The following is an 11,899-nucleotide window of genomic DNA, read 5'->3' as shown; positions in this document are numbered from 1 at the left end:
AATTTGTTATTTTAGATCGTGCACATAAATACATGTCTGTGCCACCACCAGCTTCACTAAAATACTAAACTTTTGATCTCAAATCGTAAATGCTGAACTATAGAGACATTTTAAATGTTAACTTCATTGTCCAAATCGTGCAGTCATGGTCCAAATGCAGTGCCTTCGGAAAGTATTCAGACTCCTTAACTTTTTCCACATTTTGTTACGTTATTCTAAAATGGATTAAATATAATTTTCCCCTTACCAATCTACACACAATACCCCATAATGACAAAGTGACACAACGGTTTGGGTCTCAGGCACCATGAGACCCAAACACCATGAGACCCAAACCGTTGTTGGGGGCTTGCGCTGCTGCCATCAACAGACATTAGACAGGCTCTTCAGCACAACAACAGGCTCTTCACATGAAAGAAGTGCGATAAGGGACGGAGTGAGAAAATCCCAGCGCTGATTACATAAATTATTGCTGTTGATATGCAGCCATGCCATGTCGAAAAACCGTGCAGGCTCGGATGGAGAAATTGTGTAATGATTGCTCTGCAAGTACAAAGCACAAGCTCTCAAACACCACATACACGGCGTTAACATATTACTGGACGTCCATGAACACGCAGTCATACATCACTGGAACGAGCCATCACATTGATGAGAAGTGGGACATGAAGTCCCATGGACTGACCACCGAGAACATGGAGGAGAGAGACACAGCAGTAAGGTGAGCGCTGTCTGATTGCAATGAAGGAGATATAGAGACCCTATTAAATTACTAGAGGGTCTATGTCATAAACACCTCAAAGTTCCAAATGGGGTGAAAATGTCAGCCATATTTGTGAGGGAGAAATCTTAACCAGTCTAATTAAACTTATGCACGAAAATAAAAGTATGGCATGTGATATATCAGAAATTGTGAAATATAAATGTCAACCTAAAACATTGTCATATAACTAATAATACAGTTTATATGGGTTTATACCAATTTCCTGTATAGTTCATGTGATATGTGCAAATAATTTCATAAAAACATGAAACTTGTACAGTTAGGGGCCCTGACTATCAAAACATAGGTGTAGACATCACATTTTCTGTGTTATCATGGTTGGTTCTACAGATATGATGGAAAATACATTGCCTGGTTATGGAGGTTACATTTTTAAATGCCCAAACCAGTAGAAAGCCAGAGCTTATCCATGATGTTGCACAACGATTTAAGTCAATAAGTCATCGTTTTAGTCAAAGTATGATATAGTTGGGCTTGAAATCTGAACTGCCCACTTCGTGCAAATCCATGTGATTGCAGTGTCTTTTCCTATGATATGACATACAAATTGTTTAAAGCCTACGTTTAATTTCAGGGCTGAGTTTTATTTTAATGTTACCGCCACCCAGCATGGCATTATTTATTAATCAGAAACAGCTGCAAAATTATCAGTTTTCGTGACTAAGATGAGCCAAACAGCCTTGTGTCCACATGGCCGCCTGAGCCATGAAACAAATAAAAATAGGGGGGTACAAACTTATGTTTCTGCATCACTACTTATTTTACCACACAATTATCATAATCCATTGGATAATTTGTAAATGTTAATTTATTGTTGAGCTAGTCTGTATTATTTTTTATATATGACCATTTTATGAATCGTATAGTTGCGTGATATGATCGCATTTAGCAAACCCGCTCCCCTCGCTGCCCCAAGATTAATGGTTTACTCTACTGCTTTGATTGGTATGATGTTAGCTAGAAACCACAAGTGTCTACAGTGGCGAACCGTCATTCAGGGCAGAGCCCCACCTGTTTTGATCCCCACTTGTTCAGCTAAAGAAATTTATTAAAAAAGAAAAAAGTTGTTGCCTGTTTTGCATGTTAATTTGGCATTAGTATGTGTCACATCAGTTTGCAAACAATGTAAAAAATATATAATAATCATTGAGTTAATAAAGCCGCATACAAATATATATATTTCTTTAGTAGAAAGAGGAGGAAGGGAAGCGCTACTAAGGTACACTATAGTATATTTTGGTAGATAGAAGGTGCTCTTTGGTAAAAGGTGTAAATTGGTCATCAAAAAGAAAGGAGGACCAAGGCACTCTTCATATAATTAATTAAAATGCCTTTATTAGTATGGCATGTTCAATAGAAACAAAGTTGTTTAAAACCGACGCGTTTCGGCTGCATGGCCTTCGTCAGGGAGTACAGAAAAAAGAGAATACAATGTCCTCTTTTGAAAGGCTTTTCCAATTAGCCCTAATTAGAAGAGGGAGTGGTTACCAAATTGGACACACCTAGTAAGCAATAATATACACATGAAAAGGTGAAATACTGTAGCTATGTTATCATGAGCATACAACTCCAAACTAGAAGCATCAGAACACCCAGAGAGGCAGTTCCAACCCTAACCATGACTGGGAGAAGTGTCCAGAACAAGAAAGCAATATATTCCACAGTACTCCAGACCACAGCAAAACATGAACAACAGTCCAAACATAGCTAGAGGGCAATTAAGCAAAATGTCCACTAGATGACAGCAAATGGACCCATCACGACCCTACAGGAAGGGTGAGAAATCCATATCTTCATTTAAACCAGGGTACTTAGTGGCCTGTAGTTTGTAAATCCAAAAACTTTCCCTTTGGTTTAACTGTTTAAGACGGTCCCCTTTTCTAATAGAGGCCGGAACATGATCAATACCCATAGCTTGTAGGGAGGCAGGGTTACCATGGTGTAAGGACTTGTAGTGCCTTGCCATGGGGTAGTCTTCATTGCCTACCCGTATGGCGTACTTGTGTTCCGCCAAGCGATCTTGAAGGCGTCTCTTTGTCCGTCCAATGTAGAACACCTTGCACTGTGGACATTCCAGTCTATAGATGTTTCTAGTCTATAGATGTTTCTTTGTTTCTATTGAACATGCCATACTAATAAAGGCATTTTAATTAATTATATGAAGAGTGCCTTGGTCCTCCTTTCTTTTTGATGACCAATTTACACCTTTTACCAAAGAGCACCTTCTATCTACCAAAATATACTATAGTGTACCTTAGTAGCGCTTCCCTTCCTCCTCTTTCTACTAGTTAAACAGCACTTGGGTGGTGCTTAGAGGAAGCAGCTCCACAGTTATTTCTTTCTGTGTTTTTTGAGGACATTTCACAACTCAAACTATGGATTTTACCCAAGAATCTACAAGATTTTCCTATTCCCATGAAGAGGGCCAAAGGATTATTACCACTACCTCATTGCTAGATGAGATGACTGCCACAGAGAATACTGGAATGGACTTAAACAAGGCTTACAGAGACTTGCAACACCTTATGGAGAAAGATACTAAACTTGACCTCAATTCTATCACCTTGTCTGACTATTGGAGGAAAGGCCTAATCCCCAGAGGACTCCGTATTATGAAGTTTCCAGCTAATGGAGCACAAGGTAAAACTGAATTTAAAGATAAATGGGAGGCTATTCTCAACAAGTGTTCTTTTGACCTAATGCTACTTCTAATAGAAGATTCTAAAAAGGACAGACAAGTAGTCCAAACAGAAATTGAAGAATTAAAAAGGAAAATTTCAGAACACAGTGATATTTCTAACAAAGCACAATGTGATGAGATCTTGAAAGAGAAAGTAGACACATTCACTCTGACATTGAAGCAAGACAAGCTAAGAAAATTTAGAAGAGATGAAGTAGATTATAGAGATGGCAAGGTCTTTGCCTGGAGAAGACCAACACGCAAGAATTCAGAATCACATCTGCAGAGAAGGAAGCCTAGATCTGTTTCTTTCAACTTTACAAGCAGTGACGATGAGGATCACCCCAGACGCTCAGAGGCCAGCTCCTCCCTAGATTTTTTAGATCAGGAAGAGGAGCCACGCAGGTTCCTCAACAAGAGAGGGAGAGGACGCGGAAGAGGCCAACACGGAGGGGGAGGAAGAATTCAAGACTATCCAACCACACGGAGCAGGACCAGAACAAGGCTGTGATCAACATTTCTGGAGAACCCCTTTCTGATGATTGCATAAGGGTCTTGTCTAAAGGACTGTCCTTTGCCCCCACATATTCAACTAATGAATTTAATACAAAGATTGACCTATTTCGTTTCTACAGGAATCTACATCTGAAGGCCTGGTACAAGCAAAACATCTCTCCAACTACAGACGCCAGTGTCTCAGGTCAGGCAGTTTCTGTTCCCTCAAAAACACCTTTTAAGCCCAAGTCCACTTTTTGTCCCATAGTCCAGAATGCCACACTAAATACATTTGCCAAGAAAGTTAATTTTGATGTGGAGAATCTGTTTAAGGGTAAAATTGATTCCAACAAAACACGACGTAATCTTTCTAAGACAGAGAGGGATGCAGTTGAATCATTGTCCAAAAATGAACGGATTGTAATTAAAAAAGCTGACAAAGGTGGTGCTACAGTAGTGTGGTGTAAAGACAAATATGTGACAGAAGCCTACCGTCAATTAGACAATGACGAATTCTACCAATCTCTTACTTTCAACCCTACAGAGGACCTAAAAACTGATTTGAAAGGGATCCTCACAGAAGCTAAGGAAAATGGTTACATTTCAGACAATGAGTTCAAATTTCTTTTCAATGGCAGTCCGCGTATGGCTTCTTTTTACCTTCTTCCAAAAATCCACAAAAATCTTGAAAACCCCCCAGGCAGACCAGTCATTAGTGGTAATGAAAGTCTGACAGAACCCATCTCTAAGTACATTGATTACTTTATTAAGCCTTTTCTGTTGTCACTTCCAGCCTATCTTCAAGATACCACAGATGTGTTGAACAAAATTAAGGAATTGAAGAATATAGGTACAGCTTCCTTTTTAGTCACCATGGATGTGGAGTCTCTATACACCACCATTGAGCATCAACAAGGTTTGGCAGCGATGCACCATTTCTTGAGTACCCGGCCTGAAACTGAGATGCCTCCTACAGAATTCATTGTATCACTGACTGAATGGACTCTTAATCATAACATCTTTATCTTCCAGGACCGTATTTTCAAACAGGTCAAAGAATGTGCCATGGGAGCTTGCTACAGCCCTTCCTACGCTGGTTTGTACTTGGGTAAATGGGAAAATGACTTCATTTTGGATCCTTCTAATAACCATTTCTTTGACCGGATTATATGGTGGGGACGCTATATTGATGATGTTTGCCTGTTTTGGTCCGGCTCAGAAGATGAACTTATTTCCTTCCACCAATACCTTAACAGCATTAACCCTAACATCAAACTAACTATGGAATACAGCAAGGATAACATTCATTTTTTGGACCTCGATATTAGTAAAAATGACAAGGGTTGTTTGCACACATCAATCTTTAGGAAGCCTTCAGATGGGAATACCATTCTGAGGGCAGACAGCTTTCACCCCAAAAGGCTAAAAGAGAATATTCCATATGGCCAATTCCAAAGAGTCCGTAGAATTTGCGATCAGGAAACAGACTACAGTGTCAAATCTGCAGAATTGGAGAATCGCTTTTTGGATCGGGGCTACAGCGTTCAGGTCCTGAAAGATGCAGGTATAAGGGCTGGATTACTTGACAGAGAGAACTTGTTACGAAGAGGAGTGCCTCGTGATACATCAGAGAGAGTGTATTTTGTTACAAAATACAGCACTGAAGCAGAGAACATTAAAAGAATCATTAAAAATAATTGGGGAATCATCCAAAGTGATACGCTACTACGCCAAGTCTTTCCTGAACCACCAGTCATAAGCTTTAAGAGATGTCCTACCCTAAATGACAAATTAGTCCACAGTTATCTTCCGGGTGACTCTCAAAAAACTTGGCTTGACCACAAACCCAAGGGCTCTTTTAAATGTTACCAGTGCAACCATTGCAGTAATATTGCACAGAAAAAGTATTTTGTTGACACAGCTTCTAAAATGGAGTATTACCTCAAGCATTTTATTAACTGCAAAACCACTCATGTCATCTATAGACTGGAATGTCCACAGTGCAAGGTGTTCTACATTGGACGGACAAAGAGACGCCTTCAAGATCGCTTGGCGGAACACAAGTACGCCATACGGGTAGGCAATGAAGACTACCCCATGGCAAGGCACTACAAGTCCTTACACCATGGTAACCCTGCCTCCCTACAAGCTATGGGTATTGATCATGTTCCGGCCTCTATTAGAAAAGGGGACCGTCTTAAACAGTTAAACCAAAGGGAAAGTTTTTGGATTTACAAACTACAGGCCACTAAGTACCCTGGTTTAAATGAAGATATGGATTTCTCACCCTTCCTGTAGGGTCGTGATGGGTCCATTTGCTGTCATCTAGTGGACATTTTGCTTAATTGCCCTCTAGCTATGTTTGGACTGTTGTTCATGTTTTGCTGTGGTCTGGAGTACTGTGGAATATATTGCTTTCTTGTTCTGGACACTTCTCCCAGTCATGGTTAGGGTTGGAACTGCCTCTCTGGGTGTTCTGATGCTTCTAGTTTGGAGTTGTATGCTCATGATAACATAGCTACAGTATTTCACCTTTTCATGTGTATATTATTGCTTACTAGGTGTGTCCAATTTGGTAACCACTCCCTCTTCTAATTAGGGCTAATTGGAAAAGCCTTTCAAAAGAGGACATTGTATTCTCTTTTTTCTGTACTCCCTGACGAAGGCCATGCAGCCGAAACGCGTCGGTTTTAAACAACTTTGTTTCTATTGAACATGCCATACTAATAAAGGCATTTTAATTAATTATATGAAGAGTGCCTTGGTCCTCCTTTCTTTTTGATGACTCTTCTTTCTTTTTTCTTTTTGATATATATTTCTTTGTTGTTGTTATTTTTACCCCCTTTTTCGTGATATCTAATTGGTAGTTACAGTCGTCTCATCACTGCAACTCCCGTACGGACTCGGGAGAGGCAAAGGTTGAGAGCCATGCGTCCTCCAAAATACGACCCTGACAAGCCGCACTGCTTCTTGACACACTGCTCGCTTAACCCTGAAGCCAGCCGCACCAATGTATTGGAGGAAACACCGTACAACTGGCGAGTGAAGTCAGCTTGCAGGCGCCTGGCCCGCCACAAGGAGTCGCTAGAGTGCAATGGGACAAGGACATCCTGGCCGGCCAAACCCTCCTCGAACCCAGACGTTGCTGGGCCAATTGTGCGCCGCCTCATGGGTCTGCCGATCACTGCCAACTGTGACACAGCCTGGGATCAAACCCAGGTCTCTAGTGACGCCTCAAGCACCACTATGCAGTGCCTTACACCGCTGCGCCACTCGGGAGGCCCCCCATGGTGTCACTTTTGACATCTTGATTCAACCTTCTTTTTCTTCAGAGTTCCCAGTTGTCTTGAAAGCACCATCAATCCAGAGCATCCCAGACTTTGATGACAAAATCTGCCCACAAGGACCACCGCGCCAGCTTCCTGTTCAAGTGAGCACAGCACAACAAGGTGAGTCCAAAAATGTATTGTATGCTGCTCCATAAATGATGTAATATGCCAAGGAGATCTGTATACCGTAGCTAAGAAAGTAATACTAAGTGTATGTTGTGTAGTAAGCTATTAGTAGCCCATGTGCCTCACCCTAATAATTTGGTATCTTTCCCCCTCATAACTTAGCCTACTGTTCTGACTTGGTGGTGTACATGTAGCCTATAGCCTGTTTTAGAGAAATGTAATCATTTAATATTGTAAGAGCTTTCATTGTCTGATTATGCCCACTTTATTTATCCTATGGTTCTGACTTGGTGTACGTCTGTCCTAGCTCGCTCATTAATGTCTTAATCAAAATTACAGATAGCCTCTTATCCGCTCGTCGCTCCCTTATGCCATAGTTTGCATATCTCAATTGTCAGTATAAAACACATTTGTTTAAGCAAGTCAGCCATATCAGCTATGTTTTTTTTAAAGGCAGTACATGAGGCTGAATGAACTGTTTCGCTGCCAGACAAGGCTCCGTTGACAGCCAGGTGTAGCAGTGGTAAGGATTCACTCCATGGTGCTGAAAAAAAAGCTCTGCAGTTGGAACAGCTTTATCTAGGCCCGAACAGTTTGTGGGCACCGTTTGTCACTGTTATAGTGCAATTAATGTATTGTTTAGTGGCATGCATAAAAAAATGGGGGAGTTTGCCCCACCAAGATTTGCATGCTAAAATCGCCACTGAGTGTCTACCCAGATAATGAAAAGGCACCCGAAAAATTAAATTCAAGGAACTAATAGTTACATGTCATTTGCGACGTGCATGATCATGAGCAAAGTCATTGTAGCCCATCATTTCACTTCCACTGTGAGAACCATGAGCATGGGCTGACTTTCCTTTGCTGTTCCACAGCTGAAGCCTACCAAAGTTTGCACCGTGTCCATTACAATGTAGAAAAACGCAATAGTTATCCATATTACTGGAGCTTCATTTTATTCAATTTTTATGGCGGATTCACGGCCGCAATTTATGGAAGATGCCAAAACTTTGGCAATAACAAGCATTGATATAGGGAAAACGATCTATTGTTATGACAAATCCAGCTTCAAAACCAGCCATAGGGCCAGATGGCTAAACATTTGAACAGGGTGTAGTAAAAAAAAAAACAGCAACAACAGATAACATTAGCTAGCTAGATAGTGTAGCTAGTATGCTAATCTTGAGTTGGAACCTAAAAGTGCATCTCGAGGACAGGAAATAACATTGAAATAGTGGCAGAGTTTTCTTTTTAAATGGCAGTTTAAACATTAAATGTTTTACATTTGTCACATCCTTAACAGTTAATAACCTTTGGTTTTCAGATTTAACAACATTTCTTAAAGCTTAGTTATATTGAAATTTCTCGGTTGTGCCTTTCACCTGTGTAAAACCTTTTAATTCCCCCTTCCAGTGTGAGCAAGATAATCTTCATTTTCGGCACCAAAACTATTCTAATCACAACTATAATATTTAGCCCAATCTTGATTAAATGCCACGGCAAAGGTTTTCCTGTTTGTTAAAAGTTGCAGTTATGGACTGCCCTCTTCAATTAAAACCACGCTTTCAATGGGGTTCAAGTCTAGAGACTGAGATGACCATTGCAAAATGTTGATTTTGAAAAACAGAAGCATATGCAGAACAGTATGTCATACCTATGGTAAAATATGGTGGTGGATCTTTGATATGGAACTATTTTGTTTCTACTGGTACTGGAGCCCTGGCTAAGGTCAACAGCCTTGTTTGTCAAGAGGCGTGGAAGGGTGGGGAAGGTACCTGCAGTCAGAGAATAAGACAAGGATGCAAATGATATCCACTACTCTACCGGTCCAGAAGACATCAGCTAGACAACCAGCATCTTCCAACTCTCAGAGTTAAGTTTGCTTTCACTGGGGCTCATCTCAGATGTATATAGGTGGATAAGTGTTCGTAACTCGGTCCATCCCTGTCACAGAAGACTCAGAATTAACCTGGTGTGCTCTCTGTGCTCTCGTAGAGAAAGGCCTGTTGTGCTTAAGGGATGAAGATCCAGATTGTGATACTGCTGTTTGCTCTAGTGAGCATCCCTTTAGCAGCAAGCCTCAACGAAGCTACCCTTAATGAAGGTATGTCTAGTGTGTGTGTGTGAGACAGGTGAGTGTAGAGTGTCTCTGTCGGTCTCTGGGATGACAATAAAAAAAATGTTGGTCAAGAGGTGAAAAAAGGTTACAATTAGAACCTGTAGAGTACTTAAAGCATACATATGTGCAAATTAGGCTGAAATTGTTAGCTGTAGCTAAAGTGTTAGGACAACCGTAATAACCATGAAAAATATCTTTAAGCTGCTTGTTGGTGTACTGTGACATGTGAGATACCTTCCTAACATAGTCATTGTTCTGCTATTATTGTCATAGCAGCTAATCATACCCTTATTCCAATTGGCACTCCTATATCCAATGTTGAGTGTTCTGGCGCAAAATGCTGCTTTGCATTATCCAGTTGAGTGTTACACATTGCAGGTGGATGAGATCAGAGACCTAAGGGCCTAGATTCCATCCATAGCACCAAAGATCCACGCTATTGTGCGATTTAAATTCAAAGGCAATGTTCCCACTTTAGCTGAGACTGCATTCACCCTAAACGGTAAAACACTGCATATGTCGGTTCAATAGAAAATTATCCAGCTATAAGGCAGATCTTCCACACTACAGATTGAATCTAACCCCTTATCTAACCCCAATGCTAAAAAATTTATTCTATTCAACTGAGACATTTACTTTCTTTGTATTCTTATATTTTATATTTTGCTTCTTATTATTGTTGCATTGTCGAGAAGGAACCTGCAAGTAAGCATTTCGTTGGACAATGTGTATCCCGTACATATGACTAATTCAATGCAGGAAAACTGAAATCAGTCTTACCTCATTTCTACCAGCATCTCACGTGTGCAATTAGAGGCAGAAAAAAACTCTAGATCAACTTTACCCCACACACAGAAACGCATAAAGCTCTCCCTTGCCCTCCATTTGGCAAATCTGACCGTAACTTTAGCTTCCGGATTCTTGCTTACAAGCAAAAACTAAAGCAGGAAGAACCTGTGCAGAGCTCAATACGGAAATGGTCCAATGAAGCGGATGCTAAGCTACAGGACTGTTTTGCTAGCACAGACTGGAATATGTTCCAGGATTAATCCGATGGCATTGAGGAGTGTAAATTCTTTGACGACATCATCCCCACAGTGACCATACGTAATTTTCCCAACCAGGAGCCATGGATTACAGACAACATCCACACTGAGCTAAAGGCTGGAGCTGCCGCTTTCAAGGATTGGGACACTAATTCGGACGCTTATAAGACATTCCGCTACGCCCTCTGTTGAAACATCAAACAGGCAAAGCATCAATAAAGGACTAAGATGGAATCCTACGAATCTGACACTTGTCGGATATGGCAGGGCTTTCAAACTATCATGCATTACAAAGGGAAACCCAAACACGAACTGCCCAGTGATGCAAGCATACTAGACAAGCAAAATGCCTTCTATTCTCACTTCGAGGCGAACAACACTGAACCATGCATAAGAGCACCAGCTGGGCGATCACACTCTGTGAGTAAGACCTTTAAACAGTTTAACATTCACAAGGCCGCAGGGCCAGACGGATTACCAGGACATGTACTAAGAGCATGCGCTGACCAGCTGGTGAGTGTCTTCACTGACATTTTCAACCTCTCCCTGACCCAGTCTGTAATACCTACATGTTTCAAGTAGACCACCATAGTCTGTGTGCCCAAGAACGCCAAGGTAACCTGCCTAAATGACTATTGCCCCATAGCACTCACAGCTGTAGCCATGAAATGCTTTGAAAGGCTTGTCATGGCTCACATCAACAGCATCATCCTAGACACCCTGGACCCACTCTAATTCGCATACCGCCCCAACAGATCCACAGATGACGCATTCTCTATTGCACTCCACACTGCCCTTTCCCACCTGGACAAGAGGAACAGTGTACTCTGAGAGGGTTTCATCAGGGAAGTATTTGTACTCCAATGTAGTAAAGAGGAAGGAATGTCATTTTCAGGGTACAATGGTATACTTAGTTAGTAGTAGGCCTACATGTTATTCAAACTCTACCCCAAGAACTTTATACAATAACTGGACCCCACAAACTGATCCATCTGAAACTCTGTCTGAGCATCAAGGACCATTATGTTTGTGTTGGGAGGTCAATAGGTTGCTAACCATGTGCTACAGCTAAGCTGATCATGTGTTACTGGACCCTGGTGTATTGTAAATGTGCATGCTGAAAGCACTAGTATGTGCTATTCTAATTAAAACAAAATGTATATTAGGCTACATTGTATTGTTCTACAACTTTTGTCGTCTTCTTTACCAGAGCAGTACACATGATGGCTACAGGTTAAAAGCGAAATCATTATGGTCAACTGATCATCGTACAGACAGATACAGTTGGGGTCAAATATATTGGTGCCCTTGTACGATTCC

This window comes from Salvelinus alpinus, chromosome 5 (assembly GCF_045679555.1).
Source record: "Salvelinus alpinus chromosome 5, SLU_Salpinus.1, whole genome shotgun sequence".
Taxonomy (NCBI): Eukaryota; Metazoa; Chordata; class Actinopteri; order Salmoniformes; family Salmonidae; genus Salvelinus; species Salvelinus alpinus.
Note: the sequence above shows the minus strand (reverse complement) of the source record.